Below are 12,111 nucleotides of genomic sequence, written 5' to 3' on the forward strand. Positions count from 1 at the left end.
TGGCAGTTGTTTAATTTATATGTCTTTGTATTGTTTTACTTGTTTTAACATATATATCTTTTGTAATTTGAAAAACAAAATAAAGGGGGAAAATGTTTCAAAGTGCATAAAGCATTGCAAGTGTTTCTGTTTTCTGACAAGATGGCACTTTGGTCTGGTTTACTGCCTTTCCTCCAGCACTGTCCTTCAGATATCACCAAAGTAAAAGTAAATGTCTAGATTGTTACTTGTGCTTCTGAAAAGCAAAACGAAATATTTTGAGAAACTCCCAAGCAGAGAGAGGTTTTTTGTTTTTATTTTGAAATAAATTTTGATTTATAAAAAAAAGTTGCAAAACAGTTCTTATGTAGTTTTCATCCAGTGTCTCCTAATGTTAACATCTTATATAACCTTAGTACAATTATCAAAACCAGGAAATTAACATGATACAAACTAGTAAGTATAGTCCTTCCCACTGATGTCTATCTAGTCCAAGGTCAAGTCAAGACCCCACAGTGCATTTACTTGTTATTTATCTTCAGTCTCCTCCAATTTGTGACAGTTCCTCAGTGTTTGGTCTTTCATGACTTAGACGCTTTTTTTTTTTAAGGAATACTCACCAGTTATTTTGTAGAATATTCCTCAATTTGTGTTTGATTCAGTATTTTCTCTGATTTCACTGAGGTTATGCATCAATACTACAAAAGTGATGTATCCTCAGAGCATAATATCAGAGGATACATGATGTTGATGAAATCTAACAGTCACCATTGATCACATGGTTAAGATGCTTACTGTTAGATTTCTACATTATGAAACATTATTAACATTGTAGTTAATAAATATCTTGGGCAAGATAATTTTGCAGAATTTTTTAAAAATACATCTCAGCAGGCCTTGGCCCCAGAGATTCTGTTTAATTAGCTCCAAGGATTCAAGCATCCCTAGTAATTCTAATGGGCAGACAAGAGTGGACTTTGGATATGGACAACACACCTAATCATTAGCCCTGAAACAAAGCATCATCCTTACAGAACAAATAGTAATGAGAAACTGAATTATGACATTTATAAACACTGGTCTTTAGCTTTGGTAACCTAGGTGTGTTAGTTATCTAGTACTACTTAAAACTAAGCACAAACTTAGTAGCTTAAAGCAACACACATCATCTTGCAGTTTGAGTCAGAAGTCCAGGTATAGCTTAGCTAGGTCCTCTGATTCAGGGTCTTACAAGGCTATAGTTCAGTATTTCCCAGAACAGTGGTCTCATCTGATCCTCAACTAGGGAAGGGCCTGCTTGCAAGATCACATGGTTGTTGGCAGAATTCAGTTCTTTGTGAGCTATTAGACTAAGGGCCTCAGTTCCTTGCTGGCTGTGGGCCAGAGGCTACCCTTAGTTCCTTGCCATATGGACCTCTCTGAAGTCCAGCTTTCTAGAGAGAATAGAGGTGCTAGAAATGGAGTTGTTAATTGATCGTGTCTATGTGAGGAAGCATCCATAAAAATCCCAATAGAATGGGGTCTGGGGAATTTCCAAGTTGATGAGCACAGCCATTTACCAGGAGGGTGGCACACCCCAACTCCACATAACAGAAGTTCCTGCACTCAGAACCGTCCCAGACCTAGCCCTATGTATTTTTCTATCTGGATGTTCATCTATATACTTTATCATATCTTTTTATAATAAGCTGGTAAACAGCAAGTAAACTTTTCCTGGGTTCTGTAAGCTGCTCTAGCAAATTAATCAAGCCTTAGGAGGGGGTCTTGGGACCTCCACATTATAGCTGATGTGTCAGGAGCACACGTAACAACCTAGACTTGTGATTGGCATCTGAAATATCTGTGGGAGTGGGAATGGTAACAGGGCAGTCGTGTGGGACTAAGCCTTAACTTATGAGTTCTGGTGCTATCTCCAGGTAGATAGGGTCAGAATTGAGTTAAATTGTAGGCCTCCAGCTGCTGTCACAGAATTCCTTGAGTGTCAGAAGTGTTGTGAGTGTGGTAGTAGTATGAGACTAAAGGAGAAACATGAGAAAAGATATTTTTCCCACACTCCTTGTAAACAGCAAAGAACCTGTTGCATTCCCAAAAAGGAAAAGGAATTTTAGTGTACATGAGAGGTGTTGGAAAATCATTTCCCTTACACTCTCACCTTCTGGTTGATTCCACTTTAAAAGCTTATGAAGAGCACCTGAATGGTCCAGTCAGTTGAGTCTGACTCTTGATTTCAGCTCAGGATGATCTCGGAGTTCAGGAGTTTGAGCCCTACATGGGGCTCCACTCTGTCAGCTTGGGATTCTCTCCCCCTCTCTCTTTGTACCTCCCTCTCCTGTGTGCGCACTTTCTAAATAAATAAATAAATAATTGAACTTAAAAAAATTTTAAACTAAAAACTTAGTTTGAAACTAATTAAAAGCAAGACAGTGGAGTTCGGGGGGTGGAGAAATTGGCCTGATAATATGGAATACAGATTCCAGTTAAAATATTAATATGATCCAATATAAATTAAAACAAGGGCTTTGAGGATTAAAATTTATTATATAAGTCTAATGTATAGAGGGTGATTATCCCTAACACTTCTACATTTGATAGCCTAATTTTGCCTGCCTTAAGCTTGGAAGACAAAAAAATAAACAAACAAATATAAGTGCATAAATGAATGCATGGTGCCACATGGTGAATTACTACAACCTTAATGCTATGGTCCCATCTATTAGAGGTCCCATACCCAATACCCAATATTATTAAAATTACTAATTCTATTCAATTTTCAACAACTGGTAAATATTTTGCTCTTATAGATTTGGCTAATATGTTCTGTTTAATGCCTATTTCAACAACCTCTCAGCTGTAGTTTGTCCTTGCCTCCAAAAGGACATAATAAAATTTTTCCAGGCTACCCATGGAGTTCCTCAATAATTTTGTTGTTACAAATTGCAGACAAAATCTTAGCTGTATCTGCCTTTCTCTAGGAACACGAGTATGGCACTACATTAATCACATACTCCTGCAAGGGGATTCATTTCACACACTCATTACGGACATACAAGTCCAACATGTTTTAGTCTTTTTTGGGTTCTTGTGGCAACATAGTCCTCATTTCTAAATTTTACTTTATCTAATTGATGTTTCCATGGATAAATCAGCCCTCCTTAATGGAACCCTCCCCAACAAAAGGGTTAAAATCTGTCCAAGTTAAAATCAACAGTTACTCTCAGTGTCCTCAGAAATTCCTTCACCATAGAGGCTTTAGTAGCCTGTCATGCCTCCTAGAGTCTGTGGACCACTTGATGGCCATAAGTTATCCAAGAACTGATAAAAGAGACTGGTTATCTTGGCCTCATGTACACACCATTAAGACAACTGATGGCTGGCCACATATTAGGATCTCCTAGAAAGAGAGGCTCTCACAGACCCTGAGGCTGTGACCCTCTATACCCAGCTTCTCATTATGCTCTGGGTCATGGAAACAGTGCCCGACAGGCTTGGCAAAGCTACTGAGATCTCCTTAAGACAGGGTGGAGCCAAATCTGCAAGAGCTGGTCTCCCCTGTCCTTAGTCCCTTGCCAGATGCCATAGTGCTGGAGGAGGTCTCCCTTCACCCTCCCCCTTTGCTATCTGGGAGCCCCTTGGGATCAACTGAATGTACAGTGAAGAGTGTTTGTAGACTACATACAAACAGCACTGCTAACCATCTTACGTGATGGAGCTCAGTGTAATATTTCTGTTTCCCTTCCCTTAGCCAGGATTTCCCTCATATGATAAGACACAAGGGACAATATACTTGGGCAAACTTCAGGCAGTCACCTTAGCACTGGATGTCCCACCCAACAAATGGCTCCATCTTCATATTCATTACAGACTGTTGGCCCATTGATTAAAAATTGTTCCCTTCAGGGTAAAAAAGTCTGTTGCTTCACAGATACCCCAGATACAAATCAATATTACACACGGCTCTACATATACTAAGACCACAATACAAGGCCTTGCCAGGACACACCTTATTTCTTTCAGAGTTATAGACATTACTGATAGTAACCAAGGCACATAATTTACTTCTCAGAATACACACGCTGGGCTCTTGAAAGAGGCATTCAATAGAACTTTCATGTCCTTAATAGGTCCCAGATAGCCAGGTTAACTGAAACATAATGGTGTCCTCAACTCCTTTTCCATACCAGTCTGACAAATAGACCCCTAAATGAGCCTCTCTTGCCCTGGGCCTTAATCTCTTAATTCAATGCTCCTTGGCCAATTCATACCTTATACCAACTCTAAAAAACCTTCTCATCACTGTTTCTTATATTTAAAAGGGAAATGTGTCTCATCTCCATGTATATAAAGACTCATTATATATGAAGTCCTTTAATATCTCATCTTTTTTGAATAGTTTTTTTTTAGTTTATTAATTTGTTTTGAGAGAGAGTGGGAGGGAGGGGCAGAGAGAGAGGGACTGAGAGAGAATCCCAAGAAGGCTCTGCACTGTCTCTGCACTGACATGGGGCTCGAACACGAACCACAAGATCATGACCTGAGCTGAAATCAAGAGTCAGACACTTAACCAACTGATTCACCCAGGCACTTCGTCTCTCCTTATCTTTATATTTTTATCTTGTCATAAGTACTGGAGGCCAATCTCAAGAAACAAGAAAAATCCCAAATACAAAATCTAACAGCACACCTAAAGGAACTAGAAGAACAACAAAGACACCCCAAACCCAGCAGAAGAAGAGAAATAATAAAGACCAGAGCAGAAATAAATAATATAGAATCTAAAAACAAACAGTAGAGCAGATCAATGAAACCAAGAGTTGTTTTTTTGAAAATAAAAAAAATTGATAAATCTCTAGCCAGGCTTCTCAAAAAGAAAAGAGAAAGGACCCAAATAGATAAAATCACAAATGAAAATGGAATTATTACAGCCAATCCCTCAGAAATACAAGCAATTATCAGGGAATACTATGAAAAATTATATGCCAACAAATTGGACAACCTGGAAGAAATGGACAAATTCCTAAATACCGACACATTTCCAAAACCCACATGGGAAGAAACAGAAAATTTGAACAGACCCATAACTAGTGAAGAAATTGAATCAGTTATCAAAAATCTCTGAACAAATAAGAGTCCAGGACCAGATGGCTTCCCTGGGGAATTCTACCAGACATTTAAAGCAGAGATAATACCTATCCTTCTCAAGCTGTTCCAAAAAATAGAAAGGGAAGGAAAACTTCCAGACTCATTCTATGAAGCCAGCATTACTTTGATTCCCAAACCAGACAGAGACCCAGCAAAAAAAGAGAACTATAGGCCAATATCCCTGATGAACATGGATGCAAAAATTCTCCACAAGATACTAGCAAATCAAATTCAACAGCAGATAAAAAGAATTATTCACCATGATCAAGTGGGATTCATTCCTGGGATGCAGGGCTGGTTCAATATTTGCAAATCAATCAATGTGATACATCACATTAATAAAAGAAAAGATAAGAACCATATGATGCTGTCAATAGATGCATAAAAAGCATCTGACAAAATACAACATCCTTTCTTAATAAAAACCCTCGAGAAAGTCGGGATAGAAGGAACATACTTAAACATCATAAAAGCCATTTATGAAAAGCCCACAGCTAATATCATCCTCAATGGGGAAAACTGAGAGCTTTCCCCCTGAGATCAGGAACACCACAGGGATGTCCACTCTCACTGCTGTTGTTTAACATAGTGTTGAAAGTTCTAGCATCAGCAACCAGACAACAAAAGGTAATCAAAGGCATCAAAATTGGCAAAGATGAAGTCAAGCTTTCACTTTTTGCAGATGACATGATACTCTACATGGAAAACCCGACAGACTTCACTAAAAGTCTGCTAGAATTTATACATGAATTCAGCAAAGTCACAGGATACGAAATTAATGTACAGAAATCAGTTGCATTTTTATAACCAATAATGAAGCAACAGAAAGACGAATAAAGAAACTGATCCCATTCACAATTGCACCAAGAATCATAAAATACCTAGGAATAAACCTAACCAAAGATGTCAAAGATCTGTATGCTGAAAACTATAGAAAGCTTATGAAGGAAATTGAAGAAGATACAAAGAAGTGGAAAAACATTCCATGCTCATGGATTGGAAGAATAAATATTGTTAAAATGTCAATATTGCCCAAAGAAATTTACACATTCAATGCAATCCCAATCAAAATTGCACCATATTCTTCTCGAACCTAGAACAAGCAATCCTAAAATTTGTATGGAACCACAAAAGACCCAAATAGCTAAAGTAATATTGAAGAAGAAAACCAAAGTGGGAGGCATCACAATCCCAGACTTTAGCCTCTACTGCAAAGCTGTCATCATCAAGACAGCATGGTATTGTCACAAAAACAGACACATAGACCAATGGAATAGAATAGAAACTCCAGAATTGGACCCACAAATGTATGGCCAACTAATATTTGACAAAGCAGGAAAGAATATCCAGTGGAAAAAAGACAGTCTCTTTAACAAATGATGCCGGGAGAACTGGACAGTAACATGCAGAAGAATGAAACTAGACCACTTTCTCACACCATTCACAAAAATAAACTCAAAATGGATGAAGGACCTGAATGTGAGACAGGAAACCATCAAAACCCTAGAGGAGAAAGCAGGAAAAAAACCTCTCTGACCTCAGCTGTAGCAATTTCTTACTCGACACATCTCCAAAGGCAAGGGAATTAAAAGCAAAAATGAACTACTGGAACCTCATCAAGATAAAAAGCTTCTGCACTGCAAAGAAAACAATCAAAACTAAAAGGCAACTGACGGAATAGGAAAAGATATTTGCAAATGACATATCAGATAAAGGGCTAGTATCCAAAATCTATAAAGAACTCACCAAACTCCACACCCAAAAAACAAATAATCCAGTGAAGAAATGGGCAGAAGACATGAATAGACGCTTTTCTAAAGAAGACATCCAGGTGTCCAACAGGCACATGAAAAGATGCTCAACGTCACTCCTCATCAGGGAAATACAAATCAAAACCACACTGAGATACCACCTCATGCTGGTCAGAGTGGCTAAAATGAACAAATCAGGAGACTATAGATGCTGGAGAGTATGTGAAGAAACAGGAACCCTCTTGCACTGTTGGTGGGAATGCAAACTGGTGCAGCCGTTCTGGAAAACAGTTCCTCTGGAAAACAGTTCCTCTGGAGGTTCCTCAAAAAATTAAAAATACATCTACTCTATGACCCAGCAATAGCACTGCTAGGAATTTATCCAAGGGATACAGGAGTGCTAATGCATAGGGGCACTTGTACCCCAATGTTTATAGCAGCACTTTCAACAATAGCCAAATGATGGAAAGAGCCTAAATGTCCATCAACTGATGAATGGATAAAGAAGATGTGGTTTATAGATACATTGGAATACTATTTGGCAATGAGAAGGAATGAAATCTGGCCATTTGTAGCAACATGGATGGAACTGAAATAAGTCAGGCAGAGAAAGACAGATACCATATGCTTTCACTCATATGTGGGTCCTGAGAAACTTAACAGAAGACCATGGGGGAGAGGAACGGGGGGAAAAAGTTACACAGAGGGAAGGAGGCAAACCATAAGAGACTCTCAAATACTGAGAACAAACTGAGGGTTGGGATGAGCACTGGGTGTTGTATGGAAACCAATTTGACAATAAATTATATATATATATATATATACACACACACATATACATATATAATATATAATTTATATATATTAATATTATATATAATTTATATATATATTAAATTTATATAATTTATATAATTATATAATATATAATTATATAATATATAATAAATTATATATATTATTTATATATATTATTATTATATATATATTAATATTATATATATATATATATAAGTGCTGGAGGCCAGATTGAGGGCACAAACCCTCCAGAGATCAATTAACCATAGATTGTTTCATGGGCCAAGTAGCTGCTAATCTGATGTGGGACCCATTTGAGCTAAATTCTCACCATAAAACAAAAACCTGTCAAGCGCAGCTGCACAACATTCTGTTGTCTTATTACTATTGGTCTGGGTGCTTTCACTGGTGTATAGTTCAGAGGCCCAAACCCTCCAAAAAAGCCACACTTTCAATAAAACAAATGCTAAGACTCATATCGATTCAAGTGGGTACCCACTTAGAAAGGTCACCTCAGTCCCACATCCCAGGTGACAACACTTTGGTCCAGGAGCTTTCTCATAAAGATGACATTACCTTAAATGACATCACCCCAATCCAAGACCAAGATGATTTTACCCCTGCACTGCAAACAGCTTTGCCCAGGACATCAAAACCTTCATTCCAGTGACACCTGTGGACTGCCTCTCCTAAGGCAATGTCCTAAGGACATTTATTGCTTTTCTTCCTTAATATTAGGAATCCAATTATCTGTCCTGAGCTCACTCTATGCTTAACTCATTATCCTAATATACTCTTTGCTCACTGCCAAAACTTATACCCCTAGAGTCCCATTTGTAAAGGGAAATCTGGTAGAGGTCGCTACTTGTGTCATTCTAAAAATTAATGGAAATTATTGCTTTCCCCAGGAGGCACTCACCTCATAGTAGTCAACTCCCTGATCCCCATGGGAGAGAACAATTCACTCCCCAGTGCCTTCTCCTGCTATCCCACTTTAAGCTTTCCACCCTGACCTTCTGCCCTGCATTTCCAACCATAACTACTTGGTTACATACAAATACAAATCACTACATATACTTCACTAAATTATCAGTTCATATCCTCCAACAATATAACTGCTGGGCCTGAAACCTTGAACCAAGAAATAAACTGAGATATCACTATCAAAAATATATGTACATATATATTTGACTAGGTATATATATTTTCTATTTCTATAATTTTGAATAGCTTGGATAGTTGATGGGGTGAAATATAATATATTTCTTTTGCAACTGGCTTATTTCACTTAGCATAATGCCCTTCAGGGTCATCTATGTTGTAGCATCTGTCAGGATTTCCCTCTTTCTTAAGGTTGCATAATATTCTATTGTATGTGTATGCCACATTTTCCTTATCTATTCATCGATCAATGGATACCTGAACTCTTTTAATTCATCGATTATCCTTATGATGGTAATTTTGAATTCTTTGGCAGTTCGTATCTCTATTTAGATTGGGCTTTTTAAAGACTTAATTGGTTCCTTTAAATCTATCATGGTATGTTTTGTTATTTTTGTTGTCGGGATTCAGCATCTGAAGAATCAGTCAAGTGTCTCAGATTTTCTGGTCTCCTTTCCTACAGGCAAGACATTTTCCACATGGCCTGGCTAAAGACTCTGGAGACCTCTCAAGCCTTTTCTGAGCATGTATCCTTCCAGGGCTGGTGTGTACAATCTATTTGAATAGGTTTACTGGTTTCTACTAGGAACTTGCCCTTGTGTCTGTCCACGATATTGCAGCCTATCTGGGGCGGTTAGTAAATCATGGTCTGGTGCTCCTCCTTCTATTTATTAGTGGTACTGTAGACTGGCACACATTGATGTCTTTATTCTCAGAAATACCCTCAACCTGTTGCTACATCCCTGTCAGTACTTGGACACAAGCAAGACAGACAGTCCCTTGGGTAGCCCCTCCCCCCTCCAAAGTCGCTTAGAGAAACATTCTTCTCCTTTCTATCCCCAGAGAGAAGATGGGAGTTAGGGTTTTCCAATCAAATATACCTCTCTCTGTTGAGAGAGAATGCAGAGTATCCCAAACTTCCTACCAGGCTTCTATGCCATTGGTTTTGTGATTGCCTGGAGTGAAAGAACCTCTTGACTGGCTTCTGGATTTCTCACAGTTATTTTGTTGATTTGATTTGGTTCTCCATAAGGGAAGGAGGATCTAGGGTGTCCTATTCCACCATCTTGCGAATGTTATCTCAGGTGCAAGTTTAAAAAAAAAATTTTTTTTAATGTTTATTTATTTTTGAGACAGAGCGCGAGTGGGGGAGGGGCAGAGAAAGAGAGGGAGACACAGAATCTGAAACAGGTTCCAGGCTCTGAGCTGTCAGCACAGAACCCAACGTGGGGCTTGAACCCAAGAACCATGAGATCATGACCTGAGCTGAAGTCAGACGCTTAACTGAGCCACCCAGGCGCCCCTCAGGTGCAAGTTTTTGTGTGAATGCAAGTTTCAGTTGACTTGTAAGCACCAAGGGGCATGATTTCTGGATTGTGTGCTAAAAGTATGTTTAGTTTACAAGAAAGTGCCAAACTGTCTTCCAACGTGGCTGTAAGCATTCTGCATTCCCATTAGCAATGAATGAGACTTCTTGTTATCCTACATCCTAGCCAGCATTTGGTGTTACCAGTGTTTTGGATTTTAGCCATTCTCACGAGTGTGTAGTGGTATCTCGTTCTAATTTACAACTCTTTGGAGACGATATTGAGCATCTTTTTGTATGTTTTTCATCTGTACATTTTCTTTGGTGATGTCTGGAATTTTGCCCATTTTTAAAAATTGGGTTTTCTTATTGAATTTTAAGAATTGTTTGTATATTTTGGATACTAATCCATTATCAGATAGGTCTTTCACAAATATTTTCTTCTAGTGTATGGCTTGTCTTCTCATTCTCTTAAGTGTCTTTTGCAGAGTGGAAGTTTTAAAAATTTTAATGAAGTACAGCTTACCAATCCTTTCTTTCATGGATCATGCTTTTGGTGTTGTATTAAAAAGTCATCACCAAACCTAAAGTCATCTGTATTGTGTTATCTTCTATGAGTTTTATAGTTTTGCATTTTACAGTTAGGACTATGATCCATTTTGAATTAATTTTTTGTGAAGGCTGTAAGGTGGGTCTAGCTTTTTTTTTTTTTTGACTGCAGATGTCCAGCTGGTACAGTATCATTTGTTGAAAAAACTATTCCCCATTGTATTGCCTTTGCTGCTTGATCAAAGATGAGTATATTTGAATGGGTCTATTTCTGGGCTCTCTAATCCATTCCATTGATCTATTTGTCTATTCTTTCATAAATACACTATTTTTGTTTCTGTAGTTTTATTGTAAGTCTTGAAGTTCGGTATTGTCAATCCTACACTTCTATTCTTCTCCTTCAATACTGTGTTGGCTATTCTGGATATTTTGCCTCTCCACATAAATTTATAATTTTGGTCTTTGGTGAAACTATGCCACTGGACTGTGAACATCACCAGTTTTCAGACCCTCTTCCCCAATGTAGGTGGGACAGGATGGTTAGAGAGGGCTGGAGTTGGTCATTTCTCTTCAACATGGTTAGATGCTAATAAAACCCCACGAGGTTATTGGGGGCATGCCTTGTTATGAATGCTCTAGGTGTATTTCAAAATAGTGACTTTCCCTTCCTCCTGCCAAAAAGCACAATGGGAATTTTGCCAATCTTCACTATAAGAACTTGGTTGGCCTCCTGGTGTTAAAATTCATAAAAGTGTGGGGCTACCCTATGACCGGGACCCCTTGGAATCTTTAATTCTCAGGTATGTTCACACTGAGCCTCTTGCAATTTGTCCATTATAGTTTATGTTTTTCTACTGTATTTTTTCAGTTTCTGCTAATGTGTTTCTGCTCTGGTAATTTTTTGTAGTGATGTTTTGATTCCCTTTTCATTTCATGTATTTTATAGATACATGTATATTTTATCTTTGTAGATACCATGGGGATTACACATAATATCCTTAAGTTATAACAACCTATTTTAAATTGATACCAACTTCAATTGCAGACAAAAAACTCTATCCTTTTACAGGTGGTATCTTTATTACTGATAACACAAATTACACCTTTATATATCATGTAGCCATTAACACAGATTTATATTTCATGCATTTTCCTTTAAGCTTTGTTTAAAAATGAGTTGCAAAAATTACAATACTGTTTTTATATTTATCCATGTATTTACATTTATCGGGTATCTTAGTATTTTTAATGGCTTCCAGGTGCTATCTTGTAGTGCCTGATATTTGGGAGATGGAAAATACTCCATCCCCAAATTCCTAGCTTATCTGTAATAAATTCCCTTTCACCTTTCATGATTTTTGCCAAAAACAGAAACCCAAAACATTTTCCAAGTGTATACACTTCCCAAAGATGCTAATAACAGCAATT

Source organism: Prionailurus bengalensis, chromosome E2 (assembly GCF_016509475.1).
Source record: "Prionailurus bengalensis isolate Pbe53 chromosome E2, Fcat_Pben_1.1_paternal_pri, whole genome shotgun sequence".
Classification (NCBI taxonomy): domain Eukaryota; kingdom Metazoa; phylum Chordata; class Mammalia; order Carnivora; family Felidae; genus Prionailurus; species Prionailurus bengalensis.